Source organism: Spea bombifrons, chromosome 5, assembly GCF_027358695.1.
Source record: "Spea bombifrons isolate aSpeBom1 chromosome 5, aSpeBom1.2.pri, whole genome shotgun sequence".
NCBI classification, from domain to species: Eukaryota; Metazoa; Chordata; class Amphibia; order Anura; family Pelobatidae; genus Spea; species Spea bombifrons.
Window position 1 is genome coordinate 67,050,004 of NC_071091.1, and position 24,356 is coordinate 67,074,359.

The 24,356-nt window shown below is 38.5% G+C and overlaps 1 protein-coding gene across 2 annotated transcripts in view; it reads right to left on the reverse strand.

Moving 5' to 3' along the window:
- ATXN1 (ataxin 1) overlaps positions 1 to 24,356 on the reverse strand; it is a 96,360-nt gene that overhangs the window by 36,008 nt on the left and 35,996 nt on the right. Inside the window, exons 3-4 of one of the 2 annotated variants that reach the window (XM_053466851.1) lie at positions 20,689 to 20,766; positions 3,280 to 3,332 (exon numbers count right to left, since the gene is read on the reverse strand). The gene's annotated coding sequence lies outside the window, so the exon portion shown is untranslated. Of the gene's footprint in view, positions 1 to 3,279; positions 3,333 to 20,688; positions 20,869 to 24,356 lie in introns of those variants that run through there. The other variant, XM_053466852.1, reaches the window with a different exon arrangement.

Here is a 24,356-nt window from a genome sequence, read left to right on the forward strand (position 1 = left end):
AGACTAAGGCATCAAAAACATCTGTCTGCAGCCCCAACCCACTGATTTTTAAGGTGTCACCTTTTAATGATTAGGGGCAGTGATTATAGTTAGAGTGGCTATATATGGGTGGTGGCAAAGCTACAACCAGGGCCAAGGCCACCAACCTTACCACTTACTATATAGTGAAGTTGAACACATATGAGGTCACATTCCTGTCTACGGCTTCACTTTGTTGTGTGGAGGCTGCATGTGAGCTCTGACTGATCAATCACACGGGTCAGAGTCCCAGTCAGGTGAGAATAGAGGATCTCCCTGAGTAGGCTATGATCCTCCACCATGCCGGACATGGATAGGACACTTGGGAAGTATGGGTTTATGTCAGTTCCAGTTCAACTACATCTTTAGCGTTCTGGCTATACAGTTTCTGCACTATACTGATAGTATGGGGAATGCAAACAAAGACCCCAATTAACTGGAACATATTGTTATTTAAAACAAGATGATTTTTTTAAAAAATTTTAGATAAAGACTGAACCGGAGAGCACATGGCTGCTGGGCCAAGCAGAATGCACATCATCATTATCACTCTAATCACAGCTTGTCAGGTACACTGTGTATAATTATTGCTGGTTATTATGTAACACACCAATGAGCATTTGCTTTATGTGAGGAAGCCATTCAATTGCCAAGAAAAAAAAAACAACTTAAAGGAGACGCCTCTATGTACAATAAAATGTTGTATACTGTAATTGCAGTGTTGCACTGAAAAGAACTGGGTTATACATCACGTTGTCCCTATATACTTTATCTGCAGGAGGTTGAAGGCAGTTGTGCGATATTTAGGTTACGTTCTAAACTATAAGCAGCACACTAAGGTGGCTCTTTATGGCAACAATAATCAACTCCTGATTATGCCTTTCCTCATAAACCTTAATCAAAGGTCTCTCTGGGTAACTAACATAGTTATATAGTTACTCAGGTTAAAAAAAAGACACAAAGTTCATCAAGTTCAACTCTTACTACTATACATATATGTTTACCCAGAAGACGGTCAAAAAATACATGCATTTTTAATATTGCCTTATTTGAAGAAAAACGTAAATTATTTTCCACCAAAGGCTATCACATTTTCCCTTTATCAATATTGACAAAGTCAAACGTAAATTGCTTATGTTCACTAAACAAGCCTCTTTTTTTTCCTTTAAGAATTAAGCGAATCTGCTAAAACGACTCCACTTGGCAACGAATTCTAAGTTAACTGCCTGATTTAAAAAAAATATATCTATATTTTCCTTTTGCTGAATAATTATATTCCTTTTTCTGTAACCTTTGAGGATATTACTATGTTGCGTATAACAGTCAATGAAATGAAAGGATGCCCCAGGCACGCCTTTGTATTATCCTTGAATATACTTATATAAGGTAATCACATACCCAGGTATTTTGTTCTTCAAAGTAAACAAGCTCAATTTTCTTATATCTGAGATCTTAAATTTTTTAGTTAATTTGTATAATTAACATTATTGATTTTCTCCCCCAAAAGCAACATTCTAAATTTTTCTGTACATCCGCCATGTAATTATCTTACATAGTTTGGTGTCATGAACAAATATTGAGACGTTAAATGGTATCCTGAGTATACAGAAAATGTATGCTTCTTACTCGTACTACATTTCCTTGTCTGCAGAATTAAATAGGGGATAACTGTAAAAGAGGATTCATGCCATCTAAGGTTCTTCTTTAGGCAAATACTAACTGTGTGAAAAAAAGCATTCTCTATTTTTAGATGTATTGATCTAGAGGAAGGCAAACAAAGCCTCCTGGTAAACAGTTGCCAACTACTTTATGTCTCATAAGATGAAAATAGCCATCAATAGAGCCAGGAAAGTTAATTGCTTTATACTTGGGTTAAAAAGTTGGAGAAAAACAAATAGGTCTAACATGTCCCCATCCACATGCACAGAAAGTGTTTCCATTGATTTTAAAAACAGAGCTTTCTTCCCAATGATTGGCTGTTTTATGTACATAAAAATCAAGACTACAGTGTCCAGGTATGCTCTGCTTCTCTAGAATCACCATGGAATTTAACCCCAACCAATACACAGAAGAAAGCTGGAGGTCTCCGCAGGAGACAACAAATAAAGATTCGCAATCCACCATATATTGTACCCTATTTGCAAATGCTCTGAAAAATATCCTGTGTCTTATATTCGAGGCCATCTTCTAATCAGACCTCAAATAGAGGCCTGATTACAAGACTAAGATCCTTCTCTCTGGCAGCCTCTGCTGCTGCTGGCACTTCCTCTGGGGGCTTCTATGACGGAGCGTCGGCATCACATGATCTTCCGGTGCTCCACCATAGAAGCCCTGGCGGAAGTGCCGGCAGCAGCGGAGGTTGTCAGTGCGCATCCCGCAGCTGCTGAAGCACGGGTCACAAGTAAAGGGATGCACTTGGTTAAAAGGCATATCAGAGAGTCAGAGTGGCATATATCGGTGTATATGGCATAGCTGGAAGGCAGAGTGGCAAATATGGGGTTAAAAGGCTTATCTGGGGCAGAGTGGCTTATTAGGGAGGTAGAGTGGCATATGTGGGGTATAAGGCATTTCTGGAGGGCAGAGTGGTATATAAGGCATATCTGGGGGGCAGATGTGCATATCTGGGGGGCAGGTTGGCAAATAAAAGGAAATAAAACAACAAAAAAAAAATTTTCAATCATAGTTTTTATTAAATAGGAAAAAATTTTACATGTGAATTAATTTTTTTTTCCTATAGGGTAGTCTTACATTCAGGTGTTTTCTTTTTCTCCTAAATTAATATTCCAGTTTTTGGGCGTCTTATAATTGAGCAAATACGGTAATTGCTTATTTATTGTTGATAATGTACCACCACTGAGGAGGTGTCCTGCTGCAAAGCAGAAGCTGCAGCTTCTCCTTTATATGCAGGTTTAATTAATGAATATTAAAGTTCTTACAAAATACTTCAACACGGATTTAATGTTCAGGTTTCACTGTTTTGCGTTGTCTTTCACAAACAAATACCAAACAGGGCATATATAGGTTGAGGGGACTTCAGAAATACAATAAAGCATGGAATGTATTGTCGCTTTTAATACAATCCTAAGAAATTATTCCCAGACAAATCTCACTGCAGCATGTATGACTAAATGAGAAGAAAATGAGGATTCCATAAGGAACCATGCTGATCTTTAATGTCCCTATATGAAAAGCAATAAATAATTTATATACTACACTTAACATTTGAACAATTCTAAACTCTAATGAATGCCAAGCTCTCACCTGTCATACAGATGCTTTTGTACTTCAGAGGAAGTTCCAGCTTCTTCATAAAACTAAAGAGAAAGAAATGTAAAACTTTACTACATAGATTTTGCAATTTACTATGTCAAGTGTTCTGAAGATGGCAACATACCGTTTCCTAAACCACAAGAGGTAAGAGGCAGGGGGCTCCTATTGAAAGATTTTGCCCGCTGTTGCGAATTATTTGTGTTTTACTTGCAGTTTCACATACTGTAGTTTTATCTATAGTAACAAGTTAACATTTACATCTTGACTGTATCATTTACCGCCTTCTTTAAAGGAGTCTATTTTGTCAAATATATATTGAAAAGGACCAGGTCGTGATCCTTTGCCAGTATTAGCCACTTAATCAGGCCTCTAGCTTGGGCTTGCCCCTCAGCTGAATGATGCCAGCCGTCTTGAGTTCTAAACCTAAAACTTGTGAGACATCCAATATTACTAGGTTTCATTTTCTCTGTGCAGATTGCCAGAAGAAGACCTCTTTTTTCACAATAGAGGATGGCAGTGCATCCCAGCTTTCCCCACCAGAGGGAACAACAAAGCCAGATATAGCTCTGAGCATAAGGTCCACAAACAGGTATAAGATAACAGAAGGCTTGCAGTTTCGTAAAATATTTTGAATTACACTCTAAATTTTAATTAAGCGATCCAGTCAATAATTATTTCAAATATTAACACAAAATTACGGTTCTCAGAAAAACCTGTACATTACAAATGGCTTCTACAAAACAAGTTCCAACATCTTATCAGGTTATAATTTAGAAAAAAGATTTGATCACAGAACACCAATGTATTATCTTTTATTTATATAGCGCCAAGAATTTACGCAGTGCTTCTTACAATACATAAATTCAAGGGGTCTGACAAGATGAGAACTGACAGACTAAGTCAAACCGATACATTAAGTGGAGAGAGCCCTGCCCGCAAGCTTACAACTTGACTTCGATTTCTCTGCATGATATATCCAGTCTTAACTGAAGCCCAAGTCATCAGGCAAGTGGCAGGATTGAAAAATGGTACAATCACATTGGTAAATGTAATAATGTAGCTAGCACGAGTGAATGGAAATAACACTGCACACCCTGCAACACAGTAAAGGCTTCTCAGAAAGAATTATATTTTTGGTCCACTTCCAAACAGGCCATACCATGGACAAATATTTGATTTTCATATATTTATATTTCTTTTAGGAAGAATGTTAGTTTCTTTATATCTGACTGGGGCACTCAAATACTTTAGTCAAATAAACAGTGAAGTAGCATAATGAGGTGTTACAAATAACTGAGGAAACTACAGCACAGCATGAGGTTTATCTGCTTCGATACCCCCACCTCAGCCCATAATATATGGCTTTATGATAATCTATGCCCTTGTTTATAATTATGTTTTTACAGTAGCCTCCCCATGGAATATATATCCGTTCATAGCTCTCAAGGTGATGAATGTTCACGGTGCCCCCCTCTACGGCCTGTTGTAGGCCACCCATATAATAATATATTTTATTGCTGGTGTGTTTCAGTATGATTAAGGTCATTTTTTCTTCCAGTACTATAAATTGTAGTGTGACTTCCAATTGCTGTGTAACATAGCTCTGGGATGCATTAATGAAGCTTATTCCATTTCAATCTATCGCTACCCCTTATTAGGTTAAGCGTGATTGCTTTTGCAATCTATTTTTGCAATATAAGTGTAAGGATATAGCCAATTTAGCATGAAGCACGGTAACTTAGTTAGCGCTCATCCACCTCTGCCGTTCAGTCATCTGATCCCAAGGTCACTTTCTTTGGTAACTTGATGAGCGTTACATCATGCTGAAGAACAGGCCGCTTATATCACCAATCAATGAGGAGGTCTTTGCGCAGTACAGGAGCATCCCTTTGTGCTCCAGAATCGGGTTACTTCTCCCCAGGCATAGAAAGCATTAGAGGGCATTTTACACATAAGAAGTCTTGGTGCATCCTTCTGGAACAAAGGTCCCAATTATAATTTGTTGTTTAGCTAGAATATGTTCCTTTCTCTGAGAAATAATGTCATTTGATATAGCATGAAAGCATTTTCCCTTTTTTTCTGAAAATATTACCCCCCCGCAACACTCTACTGCAGTAGCACTGACAAACGTAATCATACAGTATTAACACTTTGTGCGTCTGAGCAATACTACTGTGCACCGTCCGCTGCAAAAATGTCTTACCTTCAACTAACTTTGTTCCGGGTGAAGCTAGAATTGCGCTTGTGTCCAACATGAAACAATCACAGCCCCATACAATGAATATGAATGTTAAAACTGAAGTATGGAGACATTCACAGGCAAGGGTTCCTTTAAAGGAACAATCAACTTCACACAAGTTGTGTTTTTTATTTTCTAATCCATGTTGCATTTTGCGTGAACTCCAATGTATTTGACTGCATACAAATAGGTGCATGCTTTCTTTAGTTACTGAAGAAGCGTACTTAGTGTGTAAGTGTATGTGAGTGTGAATTCAATTAAAAAAAAAAAAAATATCCCTCCTAAAGTTTAAAGCACTACGTTTAAAAAAAAAGTTAAAATTAACATACCGTATTGGCTCGGATATAGGCCGCCCCCGTATATAGGCCGCACCCTAAAAGTTTGGTGCTTTTTTAAAAAAGCACCAAAAAAACATCCTGCCACTCTGTCCTCTCCCCCGCCGAGATATGCTGCCACTCTGTCCCCCCCCGAAATATGCTGCCACTCTGTCCTCCCCCCCCGAGATATGCTGCCACTCTGTCCCCCCCAACCTATGCTGCCACTCTGTCCCCCCCCAACCTATGCTGCCACTCAGTCATCCCCCCCCCCGAGATATGCTGCCACTCTGTCCCCCCCCCCCGACTTACCAGAGCAGACTCCCGGTTGTCTTGCAGGGCCGGAGGGGGACATCTATGCACATCGTGTATACAACTCCCGGGGCCAGCACTCAGCGGAAGTGCCGGCACCGGAAGTTGTATACGCGTATTGCGTAGATGTCTTCCGCCGGCCCTGCAAGACACCCGGGAGTCTGCTCTGGTAAGTCGGGGGGGGGGTGTAAAATGCATCATGCGGACGTTCACCGGCAGCGGCGCATCGCCGCTGCCAGTGAACGTCCACGCGATGCGCTTAAACAACCTCCCGTGCCGGTACTCCCCCCGTGGAAAGTGCTGGCAGGGGAGGCTGTCTGAGCGTATCGGGGAGTAGGATACAGGTCCCCTGCACCGCTGCGGGGGATCTGTATCCTGACCCCGCTGCCTGCCCGGCACCCGGGACTGCATGACTTAAAGTGGGGGAAAAAAGTGCGGCCTATATTCGGGCCAATACGGTATTTCTTCAATTGACAACAGCAAACATAAAAGCACAATAGAGCTTATTCATTTAGATTCTCTCTGATCTTCTGCACAGATCATCCATACATATTTTTGTAGCTAACATTTTCTCTTGGGCAGATATTTATTCCTTTAGGGCCTCTATTGAATTGCTACCCGCATCTTATCGCATTCTCGCTTTGAACGAAAATAAAAGGTAAGCAATTTTTTATACCTGCTAATCGTTAAACGGCGTAGGATAAAGTTGTGATATACAGAACCATTCTTGAAAATATAAGGACAGGATTATTAGCATGAATCTTTCTTGGCTCTGTTGAAAGCCCCTGTAGGGTCCAGGTCGCATCCTCACTTTGCATTGTAGACAATGCTGGTGTGACAAGACAGCCAAGCAGATTACAGAAAATGGGTATGTTTCTCTTTAATTACATTACACATCTAGTTACATCGCAATGACAAAAGCGAGGTTATTTTAAACATTTTTATAAGCCGTGTGAGATCCACAAATAAGGACCCTCCCACAAAAATCAGGACTGTTGGGAGGAATGTAACTATAAAAGCCACTTAATAATTCTAAAAATACATTACATGTTAAAAATAATACATCTTTTTAAGAAGTATTCAATTACTATATCAACATTTTTAAATGTTAAAAATTGTGTCTTTTCTCCTCAGAAACAGTCTCTGGAAGGTAGGCGACTGTCAGAAAATACAGAATATACTTAAAAAAAATCTAAATCAGCTTTCCTCTAGAAATTCTGGCCAACAATCTGCAAAGAATCTGAGATTTGTCTGCCATGAAAAAAGGAAGTCTTGTAATGCAATTAGAAGAAATGTACCTTTCTGGTTTTACCCCAGTATCCAAAGCAGAGGCTTTACTCTCAAGAAAAGGGGGCAATCTCCCTGTAATTTGGGAAGCTTCTGTTTTATTAATATTCAATCTGACAGGCCAAAGCTGTTCCAGAGAAATATAGTCATCTACTTTTCATAGAGATACTTTGTGGTCTGAAAATATAACTTGAGCAGGATAAAATCATATTTTCCATATATACTTTCATATACCGTATTTTTTCATTTTAATATTTTTATGTATAGTCTACTTTTACTGTTTTGTTTAAATGGCGGACTAAACCGGTGGAATCATCTCTGAAAGGGCAGTAGCCCCCACCAGACATAGATTATTAACTCTTTTAATTAACTTCCGTGTTTGCCATACAACAAAAATATTAAACAAATGATATTATTATATTTTAACATGTAGCAGCAAGTGATTTACCTAGTTCAGGATCTGGACCTGAGCCATTGCCAGAATTTATATAACAAGCTAATTATCCTCACTGTGTGTGAAATAAACCACCAGCCCATACCATAAGGCTATTAAACATGTATAGTAACTCAGAAACAGAACTGACTGCTTCTGCTGCATCTGCCTGTGGCTATTAGCAACTACTGTCAACCAGCTAAAATTAGCTGGCACTGTCAGTAAGACACAACAAAAAGAGAAGACAATCAGCATATATTAACTCAAATGTTGAATTCTATCAAGTACAAAAAAAAAAGTATCACAAACATTAATACTTAAAGATAAAAAAATAAATAAAAAAAATGAAGTAAAAAAAATCTGATATATCTTTGTATCTATGTATTAATATTATAGCCTCCTTGGTCTTTACATAGCATTGTGTGTTTAACATGCAGAGCTGCTTCACTTTTCCTCTTCGCTGCAATGTCTATCCATGTAAACAGAATCTTATCGTCTCTCCATTGAGTATTATAGGAATGCACACCACTGGGTATGGTGCACTTGGAAGACATGAATGCATGCTGTCAATGCTTTGCTTCAGTTTGCTTCACCGATGGCCCCTTTAAACTTGAATACTTTGAAAGCTGCTTCCTATAGCCACTGACTCCCAGCTAGCTCTCCTCCTTGCTCAAGAATGCAGATTGCTTAAGTAAGGCTATTCTTAGCCTACAGTACTCAATGGAGGGACCATCACATTATGCTTACACTGGTAAAGATTGAAGCTGTACCCTTTTTTTTTTGTTTTTTGTTTGTTTGCTGGAACATTTTGTTTTGTAAAAACAAAATAACCACAAACAAAAACTTCATAGTCATATGACCACTAAATATTTTTTTCTTTCTTTTCTTCCCCCCTCGTAAATGCCACCAGTACAAATTCACAAGACTGATAACTATCTAGCCATGGTGATAGCTGGGATCTTCGCAATGTTAACGTATAAGCGCCAGCACAGGTATCTAGTCAGATGGAGCAATAACTACTATTTATATTGGTCACATTAACACACACTAGCATACATCCCAACCAGACACTAAGGTTATCAGTCAATAAGGAAATGACTTTATTGGCAGTTTAATGAGGGGGTAACTGTTTTTGGATGATGTATAATGCTCTCATGTCTTCGAATAGGCAATTCCCAAGAACCAAGTAGCCATAGCTATGGAAACGTCTCTGCTAGAACTCTTTGTGCCTACTTACACTGATTTTGTGTGCGTCCTTTTCTGGCTCCTAAAACAATAAAGCCGACTTCTAAATTCTGTATAGAATTGTCAGGCCCTACCCATGTCATGGAGTTTTAAATAATATGTTGTTGTGTTGACCGTCCTACCGTACAGTTTCAGAAAACAATTATTCTGTTCTAAAAGTAGATCCCTATTTCTCATGATCTTCAACCATACAAGGTATATACGAATAGAGATAAATAGATGTATACCTAATGTGTTCATGATATGCATACAACACCATTAAACGATTAGAATTTACCAAAATTCATGGTGCAGTAATTTATAAGATTAAATGATGGAAGTTTTTTGAATGAATAGACAACCTATTATGCTGACAACTGGGAAGGTTCACTATTAAACATGAGTTTTAAGACTCAGCCCTTCGCACCATAGGGCTTTCTCGATGTTAACCCAGTACATTTATGCAATGCCCACCAGTGACATCAAGCATTAATGCACTGGCTCAATGTGTTTGCCCCATTTGTCTGATGGGCAGTTGTGGGTCTGTACTTTAAGGTAGCTTAGAGATCTGCCAAACTCTCCTGTGAAACGCAATAAACATAATTCTACTGCGCCACGGTCTTGGTAAGAAACTTCCTTCTCAGAACTCCTGACCAAATAATAGACACGTGTTCTCTATTACCCTATTAATCAATAAAATATTATATACAGTTAAGCACCCAATGCTGGAGACTTTGATCCTGAGTTCCTCCTTGCAATGCAGTCCTAATTTGCTTGGATTCATGAGGAAGCAGCCCGCTCAGAGATTTCTTAGTCGTTTTTATCTGCAGATCTTTCTACATAAGATAGTAATAGGAAGCAAGCTATGAAAGCGAATATAAGGACATTTAAAATGTATCACAAACATTTTCACAGGAAACCAAGGGCTGTTTTAATGCTAAAGATCAGTTGTGCACAACTCCTATCTAAAGTGCCAGACAGGGGTTTCAGGATGCGTGACAAAAGGTTTAGTTATGACTATGTCCATGCAAAGCTATTGTGAACCTCTCGTGTTTTGTTCAGACTTTGGAATTACTCTATAGTAAGAATTACCGCTTCTGCACCTCAGATCAGAGAGAAAAGCCAATCTCTCCGACACTACGTAATGTAATACAGCTTAATATACATTTCTAAGAAATCCATTTAGACATCAATCTGGCCATTGATCAATCTATCTATTCCTCTACCTATCTAGTACAAAAAAATCCATAGATAATGGTATTCTCTCCGACATATCAGTAAAGTACTGGAGCTGAATCTGCATTTCTAAAAATATTATTATTATTCTTCTAGTTAAAAAAAAACTAAATCCTTAGACAACTGAAAGTGAATGGATTTTTCCACCGGACAGCTAAAGCTAGCCAGTTTACATTACACATATTCTCTTGTGTACTTTCTTACCCGGAAGAAGATTGATTCCCTAGCCTTCCGAAAATACAGTCCTTGCCAATTCAAATACCTTCACTCTAGCAATGTATGGAAACCTTTATGTGATTTTGCATGTTCAGAAAGCACATTGCAGACTGAATTATTAAATAGAAGAGTTTTATTAAAATAACCTTTGAATCTTATCAGCTGGGCTTATTTTAAATAAAAGATTTTCATGGTTTCTATCCCTCTAGTAAAATATTCTCCCCTTGTTTATTAACGGTCTATACCACTTCTTTTCCAATTGTTTGCTGGTTGCTTTATTCCGATGGGCTGATGTCATTAATATCCCAAGAACCAATAATTTAGACAAAGATGTATGTAATATGCAAATACATTGGGAGTGGATGTTCAGGAATGTACTAGCCTGTGTATATATTCCGTTTGCATGCACAGAAATGCAACAACACTGTGCGCAGCTGGCAAAGGACATATACTATTTCGCCGTTTGCCTCCAACCATACCCAAAAAGCACCATCCTTTGTAAAGTATGAAATCTGGTTCTGACTTAAAGTCCAGCACATTCTGTTGGAAGCTTCTCTGAACTCAAAGGAAACTCACCATAACCAAGACACTGTGAGTTCATCTAAGTTACAAGGACAGTCTAACACCCCACACACGAATGAAGAACACATATTAAAGTGCTTTGTAAGCACTTTAATATGCATTCTTTACTTGTAAGGAAAAAAGAAGAAACTAATTCTGTACAGAGTGGCAGTGTCTAGTGAGACCTAGACCTACCTAGCGGCGAGTATCCTCGCTCTGCTAACAGAATATGTGTTCGGCTAAATTAATTCACTGCAAGCTGCGGGCCGGGGAAACGTTGCAAAATGTACAGAGAGGATTCTGCTAATTCCCTATATGGATTCTGATTAAAGTATATAAACTGACACTTAGCTATCATATGCAATAAAGCATACCTTGGGTGTAAGCCAACAGATATACAAAGGGTAGTGGCATGATGAACTCCACATTAACCCTTTTAATACTAGAGGAATAGTCAGCAATCTGCACTATAACATATTGCACAGTGCATGGTGTTCAAGGGTTAAAGTGCACAGAATGCTTAAGTTAAACATGGATTTGTGATTCGCACGGTACCTTCCTAAATGCCATTCTATCCAACATGAGAGCCATTGAAGGAAGCTCTTTAAATAGAATAACTTCAAAGTACGGCTTCTGTACAGACAGATTTTGATCTTATGTTGTCATTTCTGACAGGAAAATTAGTGCAAGGTAAATGGTATCGTGTCTACAGCACCCATCAGTATAATCTTACTTTTGCTAATGTGTCATTGCAACTTTTAATATGGCTGTTTTTAGCTAACTTTTTGAGTTAAAAAAAAGCTTTGCAACTTCTTATGTTATATAGCTTTTTTTATGATGCACCAGCAACAAGTTTGGGCAATCACTTTTGTTTCTTCCAAGCCAAACCTGCTTAAGTTTCATTTAATGTTACATTTATATACGCCATAGCATCTTTCTAACTTGAGTGTTAATATCTTTAATTGTATGTGTTTGGGGTCTACTGACAAAACCCATAAATTAGCTCAAGTTCATTCCTGGACATGGACTATTTTCTTGGTTCCCATAAACTCCACAGCAACTTGGCATGCAAAGGACAGCAAGATACACTTGCCAGCTTCACCATTGCCAAAGTCCACTGTGAGTGCAACTAAACTTGGTAGGAAGTCAAGTCAGCTGCTGTTCACAGGGAGTCCTCATTAGGTTTGAGCAGCTAAGTCCATAGTTATTTGGAGTGGAGCTAGATTGCACTGAAGAGTCCCCAACTAATTGTGTTTCTAGAATTTAAGTCTGGCTGCAACACACGTTATTTAGTCCTCCCAGTGGTAATATAAGCAGAACAATCTGTAAACATGTAAATAACATAGCTTGTGCCATTTGAGGTTGAGTATAGAAAACTGTGGGTAATTTTTTCCACTTGAAAAGTTTTGCTCCAAAGTAGATCTTTTTAGAAATATATGTGCCAGCATGCTGTACCCTATTTCACTTCCAAATTCTGCCATGGTTCATTCAGTAGCTTTATGCTTTTAACAAGGTACAGACTACAGTCAACATAGTGTAAACTAAGAGAAATAAAGAAAGGTGTGGGGGGGGGGGCTTTTCTGAACATTGTTTCACCCTTTGCCAAGAAACAACATGCAGCTAAACACAGACATTTCTTTAGATTATTTTCATTCCCTGGACTCCGCAGTTAGCTTATCTGCAATAAACGTACAAAAATCTTTCTCACGCTGCTTTTCGAAAATATGACAATTTATTCACATGACACTATACAATGTGCTGTTGTTGCCAAAAAATACATCAGGTCCAATATATTGTTGCACGCAAGCAGTTTGTGTATAATCTGTACAGGAATTGACCTTTTATATAGTAATCTCAAATGTTCATATCCCCCAAATAAAAAATCATATCATATAGTGGATTAGCATACATACTAAACAGTAGGTTGTACATTGAATTTTGTAAGCTGTGAGTTGTAATAATTTGAAAAATGGATTCTCACCATACTAAAAACAAGAAAAATCCTAATGTATTCTTTCTGGTAAAATGTTTTCAAAATAAAGTCAACACAGCTCTTCCTAGAAGGGAATGAGTGTGTGTGTGTTGGGGGGTGGGGGATCTCATGGCATAGGGAGCCTGTAATCACACTCCTATCATGCCCATGTTCTAGCATGTGCTGGCTGCCTGTGCATGGTAGGAGTGTGATTGCTGTTAGACATCATATATATTATTTATTTTTTTGTTAGCCATTTTTTATTAAAAGTAACACACCAAAATTGGACAAAAAATGCAGCAACAACAATATATATATATATATATGATTGTTAACAGCAATCACACTCCTATCATGCCCAGGCATACCTAGATTCCAGCATGTACTGGCTGACTTTGCATGATAGGAGTGTGATTGCTGCTAACAATCATAAGTAATATTGTTATTGAAATCATACTCCTATCATGCACTGGTTGCCTGGGCATGATAGCAGTGTGATTGCCGATAATCATATATATATATATATATATATATTAATATTGTTATTGCATTTTTTTGTCCCATTTTGGTGTGTTACTTACTTTTAATCAAAGTGTGGGGGGTTTTAAGGAGGGAGGGTCATTTTCGGTTTCGGCCAAGTGAATCCTGAATTTTTGGTTTCGGTCCAGAATTTTCATTTCGGTGCATCCCTAGTCAGGAAATATTTGTGAAGTCATGTATTACGGGACAGTATCGAGAAATAGGGATAGAGTGTGTCCATGTATGTGTAGGGTTATAGTCTGTTAGTGTATGGTGTTAGAGAGTATGTGTGTATGTTTAAATGTATGGTGTTAGAGTGTGTGTGTGCATGTGTATTAGTGTATGGTGTTTGAGTGTGTATTAATATGGTTTTAGCATTAGTGTAAGTATGTTTTTTGCGTGGGTGTGTGTTACTGTGAGTTACGATAGTATGTGTCAGTAATGGTGTCAGCATGGCAGCTTGGTGAGCCAAGTGATTAGTAGCCCTCTGTGTGTGTGTTGGTGTGCTAGTGACAGGGGGTGTCACACAGCCCAATGTAACCTTGAAATCTGCACACAAGCATGTTTTTACCCAACCAAACACATTTTCTGCTGAAGCGAAGAACAGAAAATGTCAAATGAAAGAAGGTGACAGGTGCATAATTCATGTCATCTTATGCTTGAACTCCATGTACATTTTGTTTTGGTGCTGTTATCAAATAAGGGATCACAGCAGTCTTACAAGAATGACAGGGAAAATGCCCACTGTGTCTTGTTATCTTTATGTGTCACAATGCAGTGCGAAGTTATCTGCTGGCCTTCCACCCTACAAAACTGTCTGCTTTGCAATCTGATTTCATGTGACAGCTTATAGAAGAGCATAGACTTATGTTTTTGTCTTTCAAAATGAATGTTAGATGATAACACATTGTTTTCAGAATGCAAAACTATTTTAGAGGATATCTTTTTTAAAAAAAATTAAATGTAAATGATTACCTAGATATTACGGGTTCTGTAAAAACAAGAAGGGGGGTTCTTGGTGATAAATTACATTAGCTGTATTAACTAGAATCTCCCCTCTTCCCAATACTGATTGGCACTTGGCAAGACTATTTCTTCTTATGCTATATTTATTACGTTTTTAATATCTCAATCGCTCCCTCAATTAGTAAATTAATATCATTAAACTTTAAACAGCAACACCTTTTTGATCAGGTACCTTGAGGTATAGGTTCTCGTTCTGCTTTAAGAAAATACTCTATGTAAAGAATATGTAATTACTCAAAAGTGGTCACCTCCCTACACCGGAATCTCAACCAGTGGAATTAATATAATACAGTATTTCCTGGCTGGGCTTTATATATGCAATGAAAATAAATACACTTTCTAAAGCTTTCTATCTGTTCAGAGCTCTCACAGTACTTGTACTAAAGACAGTCACAGGAGCAATGAAATTAGATAAGACAATGCTATAAAGCAAATCTCCTCTACAGATCATGGGCTCTTGGTGACCTGGCAGTGCCTCACCTGTACCCATGACAAAGCACTCCATGCCTCCCAAATGATGCAAAGATGAGTACCAAAAGTGCTGCCCAACTGAGACATAGAAAAGAATAGGTAGTGGAGTATACTGCTCACAGGGTAACATACCCTCAATCCCATCTTTAGTACAACATCCTTATCAACTATGTAACCTGTAATGGAATAGGAATGGCCTACTCAGTGAGTGGTCCCTGATAGCCCTAATCTTTTTTCAGTCTTCGTTACAGCATTGGAAATGGCTCTGAATGCAGTGAATCTGCAAAAGCCATAGCTACCAGGCTCCTGGCATAGTATCACTTTTTAGCCCCCATTACATCTTCTGTTCATAGTGGGGCATTTAATAGGGTAGAATTTCTCCATTTACTTTCAGCCATAGGTTCAATTGAATAGAAATCTGCAGGTATGCATAGTTTCCATGTAAACGTTAACATAAATAGAAGTACCTGAATGCTGGAAGCAGGATCAAGTATCTCCTCCCAACTACTATGGAAGGATTGGACATTGTGAGATAATAGGTCCCCTAAGGAAATAAAACTATGAAAAAAACTGACCCTACCTCCAAGAGGAAAAAATGCAGACCCCCTCGCACACAAAGGGTTAAAAGGTCTAGCATGTTTAATTTCCAACAATTTAAGTTTTGCTTATTTGGCACCAATAATGACAACGAGAGCCCAACAGTTAATGGGGTTTTTGAAGCCACTATACCCCAAATGACAAAAAAAAAATCCCATTAAATGCACTTGTTATTCTTCCTGGGCTTATGACACAGAATGGTTAAGTCAATTTACGGTTATGTTTCGGGTTTTGTTTTGTTTTTTAATCTTTTGAGCTTGCAATCAATAATCTGTTGAAATCAAAGGACAAGTCAAATATTTATGTTTGTCATTAAAAGAAAAATCTCAAAACCCTAAAAATATGCTTTATTTCCAGTTTTTCAATTTCTTCATATTGTCAGCATAACAAGTTGCCCTCATTTTTTTGATACATGAATCCACAATGCTTAGAAGACGCGATGGAAAATAATGCATTTTTTTTTTACTATGATTTATTAGAATATAAATACAAGGTTAATTGTGAGATTAAAAAAATGACATGGTCTAGAAAGAAAACAAGAAGGAATTGTACAATTTGTAATATTTTGCAAAAGTTCTATGATCATTTTAGGGTCAAGGGGATTTGTCACCCACCCTTCTTAAAACTTGGTTACCACTAACAAATTCGTGTACTCATGTGGCGGTTCTACAGAATTTTCATGCTAAAGATATGTGCATGTAGGGAAATAGCAGTGCACCTGTCTGATCCTAAAACTGCTCACAGCAAAGCAGGCGTTCATTGTATCCTGTCATGTGCTTCTGTGCACTTTACATTACTACCCAACAGAATTGTGGACGCAAAAGAAAAATATTTCATATTCTACATAGTTGAAGTAAAACATCATGGAACTTCAGAAAAGTCTTATAACATACGGAAGGGCTAAATAAGGACCCTTTTCTAAACCAAGGTGCCTAGCGCCCTGAAGTCATTTGGGGGGGGGGAAATAGTGCAACTAAATATATGGAATACTAACTAATAATGTTAAATACAGTGTCATTTTCTTGGCCTTTCTTGGGACAAGCAGTACTTGGTTTGGCCACGGTTTATAAGTAGGAATTTGGGTTGCCCACACTTACCTACAAACCTGGCAGCTGGGATGTAAATTCAGTTGTTGGGACTGTCTAGGCTAGTTCTGTAGTGTTGGTAAATGCTTTAGCGTTTGCGCAAGCATAGTGTCTGGTTTGGCATGTATAATTGCCAGTGGTCCTTAAAGCATGGACAGTGGCCAGAATAGCCAGCAGCTGGGACATGAGCATATCTGGGAACTTCTTCTGGGGGAGTGGGTTTGTGTGGGCCAGGCTAACTGTGCAAGGGACAGAGATTGCCACAGAATGCCTCTTGTGGAACGAAAGCAGAAGGGAGAAGGCAGAACATGTGTGGAGGGGAATGGACCTGGTTGTACCTGGGGAAGCAAGGCATCACAGGAGCCTCCAGGCCAAACCCAGGGAGTTCTCAGGTATGGACATAAGTCGGATTCATTGGATTGGATTGTTGGTAATTATGTATTGGCATGCAAGGGTTTACACTTTATAAGTGAATGAAGCTGTTGCCCTTCATTGTAACTCCCTTTGATCCAGTCCATAAGTGTCAAATAACTGTGACGGACAAATGCATAAAACAAGAGCTCTTTAATCCACATTGCTTAGACAGCGTATACTGGACAGAATTGCTTCTCTAAGAGTGTCAATGGCCCTCTCAGCATAGCATTAAAATTATCATTGCATTTTTTTTTAATCCTTTCTTCACATCATGGACAAACAAGCAGAGCTATAAGAACCGCTACACAACAAATTCAATTTATAGTGGAAAGCTTTCACAGTAATCACTGCTACCTGTTCCAGAGCAGCTGCATTTTAAACTATGTAATGAGGATGAAATATGACAAGTGCGGTATATCTAATTAGCCCAAAATATATTTTTATCTGCTCCAAACACAAGAGTTTTGCCAGTCTGGAGAAAAGGAAATTATGTTTCCGCTAGTCTAAATCCTAAAATCCGCTGCACTCCTGGAAGACCGGCTTCAACTCATTCCAGACACTAAACAGAATGTGAACTATTGCTATACATAACAGCGATAGCACAATACACACAGGAGCTTGTTGTAAGGACAGCTTTGCTAGCAGGAAGGTTGGAAGAAGTGATTCATTCTCACTTTGGCAGGAGAACAGTAGTTCTACCACCTCCCTTTGTCTGTTTGGATTGGTTAGAGAGTACATATAGTGTGAGTAAATTAAAGCAGAAAACCACCATTAAGGCTATACATATTGTGTAAGGCAATATCACATCACATTTCAGTCAACAGAACGTACATTTAAAGAAAACAAAAACAAAAAAACAGTATTGGTGATATAACAGCTTCCTGAATAATAACCCAAACATCTACAGTCACGAGCCAAAAAGGCTAATAGTACAGCCTTAAGATTTCTCTATACTGATGTCGGTTGCATTGATTTCTAGCAACCTAAACAATAAATACAGTGTATAATACATTTTATTACAATACATCTGACGTGTTTGTTTTCTTTGAAGATTATTATTACGGTTTTATAAAACATGCTATACAATGTGATGTATTTGGAGAATGGGGGGTTATGAGGTTTTATGAGGAATGAATGTCATAGTAAAGATACCGTGTATAAAATTTGACAAAATACATAAATAAAATAAAATAATAGCTGGATCGTATGTTACAACATTGTTACAAAATGCAGCCATTAATGTGGAATCGTCGATGCATTTCTATGGTGATTACTCCATTACGAACTCTCATAAAAACTACTTTTTTTGATGGCAAACACAAAACTTTTACTTAAAGCCTATCCCCTATGGGTTGTTTGAGCTATACAAGTAGATGATAATTAAAAAAGTTTAAATTATATTGATAGTCAGACATAAATCTCACTAATAAGTATACAGTATCCCTGAGCTGTCGTCATTATTTCGGTCATCAGTAAAAATATTGTCACCGGCTCACAATCAGAGACCTATGATGCTGACTCCAATAAGCTGGAGAACAAAACATTCTGTTATATTCATGTTGCGATTTGAAAATACATGTTTTATGACAGGCAATAATGAAAGAATATAAAGTAACTGAATGAGGCTTTAGAGAGCTTAGCTGAGCGGTTTACTTTTAGAATAATGAGTAACATTCCGAGTGCATCTTGCTGCTAGGGTGTAAACGGACATTCTAGATTGTAGGAAGTCACTGCGACTTTCCATTAACAGCAGGGATTGTATGCAGAAGCTGGTGCCAAAGATTGTAAAACATGCTCCCACAAAAAAAGCAGTGCATTGTTTCAACAACAACAGCTTAGCTTTGTTGCCAAACATGGGTGGAAATATTTCTGCAAACTCCTTGGTAAAATTAAGAATGACATTTAATAAAAAGGAGTTTGAATAGAATAATAATAATAAAAAAAAGACACTATACCACACCGCAGAGAGTACAATACATTCTGACCCAGCCATAATGTCTTCTTGAAAAAAAATATACATTTTTATTCATGGACAAAATAGTTTACTGCAACGTCGTAATAGTTATTTAGCAGAATATTCATTGTCCACATAATTAGAAGTGCAACTAACTTTAAGAGTCTCATCTTTCATTAATACCGTATTGGCTCGGATATAGGCCGCCCCCGTATATAGGCTGCACCCTAAAAGTTTGGTGCTTTTTTAAAGAAAAAGTTTTTTTCTTTAAAAAAGCACCAAAAAAACATCCTGCCACTCTGTCCTCTCCCCCCCCCCGAGATATGCTGCCACTCTGTCCCTCCCTCCCCGAGATATGCTGCCACTCTGTCCCTCCCCCCCCGAGATATGCTGCCACTCTGTCCTCCCCCCCATGAGATATGCTGCCACTCTGCCCCCCCAACCTATGCTGCCACTCTGTCCTCCCCCCCCTGAGATATGCTGCCACTCTGTCGTCCCCCCCCCGACTTACCAGAGCAGACTCCCGGGTGTCTTGCGGGGCCGGAGGGGGACATCTATGCACATCGTGTATACAACTCCCGGTGCCATACGCGTTGTATACAAGTATTGCGTAGATGTCTTCCGCCGGCCCTGCAAGACACCCGGGAGTCTGCTCTGGTAAGTCGGGGGGGGGGGGAGATGTAAAATGCATCATGCGGACGTTCAACGGCAGCGGCGCATCGCGATGCGCTTAGACAACCTCCCGTGCCGGTACTCCCCCCGTGGAAAGTGCTGGCAGGGGAGGCTGTCTGAGCGTATCAGACAGTAGGATACAGGTCCCCTGCACCGCTGCGGGGGATCTGTATCCTGACCCCGCTGCCTGCCCGGCGTCCCGGGCGTCGGGCGCTAGACCCCGAATATAGGCCGCACCCCCACTTTAAAGACTTAAAGTGGGGGGAAAAAGTGCGGCCTATATTCGGGCCAATACGGTAATTAATTTCTACAAAGACATATCAAAGAAAGATACAGTTGTAGCGACTGGGGGTATATATGCTACCGTCAGAGGCGTAATGAGATCCCCATACACATAAGTGGAAAATTATCTCAAAAGGATCTACCACTGCTTGTCTGCTTGAAGCCTTGGACCAAGCAGGGGGTGGTAAGCTGTAGCTTCTCTCTGAGGTAAGTACATGTTTTCAACTCTTACTAATGCATATGAAAGTACTCACAACGTACTGTTACACCCATTACCTCTTTAGGGGGCTCAATGGCACACTGGAGAGTCCATTTCAAGACCCCTGGGCCACATTGTATAAATGTTTAGCTGTATAGAGCCAACTGTACAATAGTTAATTAAACATGAAACTCCCATTCCACTCTAGCCAAAATTATATTAGGTGATATTTTTAAACAACAATATAAGTTAAGCAAATGCTGGCAATCCCATAAACAAGCTAGTGCATAGTTGTTTTCAATATATAATTGCTATTATGAAATTGGTGTTATTAATAATGAAAATTTGATCTGAAAAAGTATATATAAATATATATCTAGCTCTTACCAGCTTTAGCATTTCTTCTTGACAGCATTTCTATGTGAATGTAATTCAGGAAGCTCATCTACAACCACATCCATTGGACTGCAAAACAAAAGAACCCATTTCAAAAATTTTAGTATGTTATTTTCCCGCCAAAAGTAACATGTAGCTGTAATTCTGATAACTCCAAAACACTTTTGTACACGGTACACAGTAGGCATCTCTAAACCAATCATTAAGTGCAGCAATCAAACCAGAGCATTTTGTTAGTCCTTGGTTTCTGAGGACTGGATTTGGATAGTCCACATGGACCACCCTCAAGCATCTATATGAAGCAGGATAAACATCAAAAATGAGTCAATAAAGAAAAGAGTGTTTCTAAATTAGCCAGGGGACTGATTTAATTGATGCCCATATTTTTTGCTAAATGGAGATTATCTTCTAAAAAAAAAAACTTTTATGAGCACAAGCTTAACCTTATTTATTTTTCATAGGTAAGGAATCTGCGTTACTATTATGAGACTGGAAGTCAAACACTTGCGAGTCACTGGATATATGATTATTGGTATGCACGACATTGTGAGAGAAAAAAAACACCCACACGGCTATCCTTTGAAAAAGGGTGTTTTCTTTAATTAGACCTTCCTTGCTTGTAGACCTGGAAAGACCTTTTTGAAGAGATATTTATAAGGTGTTAGCTAATAAGCAACATACGGTAAACTCAAGGATGTGTCATAAGCAGTGTGTGCAGACGGCACGTTGTCAGTCCCAAGAAGTTGCTTGTGTGCTCAATTAATATTAATTTTATATCTTCTAGAGACACTTTCGATGTGTTGGTGTCAGAAAAGTAAAATGTGTAAAAAATGTATTGGCCTTTGGCACTTAGAGGGAAAGCATTTCAAACAATAAACATGATGATCCCTGTTTTAATAAATATGATTTAATGGGGTTATGTATAAAAATGTTGCTGGTGCAGTTTGAAAGGTTATCCCCATAGCAATGAATGATCCATTCAGCAGGAAGATTCCTTTCATTTTTCAGACCACTTTTCCAAGAAAAAAAATATGTTCTAGAGAACATGACTCTTAACTCGCTCTGACCCTTGTTGCTTTAATATGACTCCAATTTGTATATTTCTCTGCTGGAGTATGAAGAGTAATGATGATAATATAATAATGGGATTCCTGAATATTATTTGTATTTACTTTCATCTAACAGAATACTGAATTTGTTTTATATAGTGTCATTAAATAGGATTACAAAAACAAGTCTCCTGTGAATAATTAATAAAACAAATTAACAATATTCCGGGGGAAAATTAACTAATTGTTAATGAAAAATAATATCACAAGTACTGTATAGGCAAGTGTAGATTCATTTTATGAGCCGTATGCACAATAATTTATTTCCAAGTTAAAATAACTTTGTTTATTGGAAAACTGCAATTTAAAACACAAAACTGATCTTGTTATCAGTGTCCAGATAAATCCAGAAGGGACACTGGTCGATGCTTATTAGTATGATTCTCCTAACTCCAAGGTCCGATACTGATATAAGGTATATGGCCATACTACTGCCCTTACAGTAACCAATGAAGACATATACCTAAAATGACGATTACCCAAATAACTAATAAGACATAATAGTTAGAATATTTTTTTTTACATGCTCATAAAGCCACTGGCTCTAGACTTGCTTGACGAGCAAATTTAGCTGGGAAACTTTGTGTTTCTTTGAGATCCCGCAGGGTATTTATAGTTTGACATTTATATACGGGTATCATATACTGTACATACAGCAATACTTTAAATATAAACATATACCATGAAAAGCACTGAACACTGTGTAAGGTAGTTCATAAAAATAAAACAGTTTGGGTTTTTATGTCTCTGTCAATGCACAAACTCACACAGTAAACTCGAAAACAGTAGGGATCTATATATATATATACACACACACACATACACAGGCCTCCCAAATCCATGTCATTTAAATTGCCTGCACCAATGCCAGGTGTCCTGATCTCTAATATGCAAAGGCTATTATACAGATTGGCAATGCACATGCATCTGGCAGCCGAAGGGTTAAGGAAGAAAAGGATTCCACCCTCTTTACACAGGCTATTTTTTTTACATTGTACGTAAAGCTAATAAACTCAGATGTCCCAATGTCTTTACCATGACGTGACCCAAACAACAAAGAATGTCAACAAGTGAAGTAACAAAAGAGGAAATGAGGACAGTTCATTGAGTATTGCACCATTTCACATAGAAATTGACTGCAGAAATAGTGCAGACCAGGACAATGCATTGCACGTTTACATTCGTGTTTAGACAGTTGTGTTTATGAAATACCAGCGTGCTTTTCATTCTTAATCACAGGAAAGTACAGGTATGCGTGTTTTTACATTGTAAACATCCAAAAGATAGATTCAGAAGAGATGCAAGAAGGGTAATAAGATCACAGCACCGTCTTAGGGTTGTGGCCTTATCTGCCATAGACAAATGTACATGAACAAAAGTATGTGGACAACAGGTCATTGACCCTATATGAGCTGGTTGGATATACCATTCCAAAACTATGGGCATTGATATGATGTTGGTCGCCCTTTGTGGCTATAATTCCATTCTTCTGGGAAGGTTTTCCACAAGATTTTAGGGTATGTCTGGGAGACCTTTTCCTGGAACCTGCCAAGCCTAGATTAATCAATCAGACTTCCAGATAGTGAAGGCGTAATTCATCACTCCTGAGAACAAATTCCACCACTCCAGAGTCCAGCGTGCATTACACCACTCCAGCTGACCCTTGGCATTGTGCATAGTGATCTTAGGCTCATGTGCAACTGCTCAGCCATGGAAGCCCATTTCATGAAGCTCCCAACACACGGTGCTTGTGCTGATGTTGTTTCCAGAGGGAGTTTGGAACTCTGTAGTGTGTGATGCTACCGAGGACAGACAATTCTTATGTGCATCAGCTGTGGATGTGCAGTGTCTACCACTTTATGGCTGAACTGTTGTTACTCTTAGATCCTTCCACTCCCAATAACAGCAGATCTATCAGGGCATAAATCTGACAAACGGGCTTCTGGCAAACGTGGCATCATATGGCAGCGCCACATTTAAAGTCTATGGGTATGGCTGCCTATATGCTTCATTTTATACACTTGTTAGTAATGACTGTAACTGAAACATCTAAACTTAATAATGAGGAGGGGTGTCCACATACTGTTGATCATATGTGTATTACCCATGTTATTGATGGCATAGCGTTAGAGGCTGTCTTTACAATTCATGAAATACTACATTACAGACTTACATCAGTGACAAAACCAAAATTCTGATTAAATCTATTTCAAATCAATTAAAAACAGGCAAGTCTATGAGGATGATTATTTATGCCTGTTATTCACTTCTCATTCGAAGATGACTACACATGTGGTAAACAAATCCTTGTCCGGTTGGCTGAGGATTCAACATACATAGAACATCTATTTCTATTATCTGAAAATTCCACCTTAAACATCCTTAATAGCAGATCATAAATAGATCATAAAGTGAGGGTCACACAGCAGGTCACATAAGTACGGGCTGCACTTGATCAACAACAAGTAATAACTTTCGTGGAACCTGACGTATATTACTGAGGAGAGCAAATGGTGGCTGTTTGAGCTCAATAATAAATAGACCTCAAGA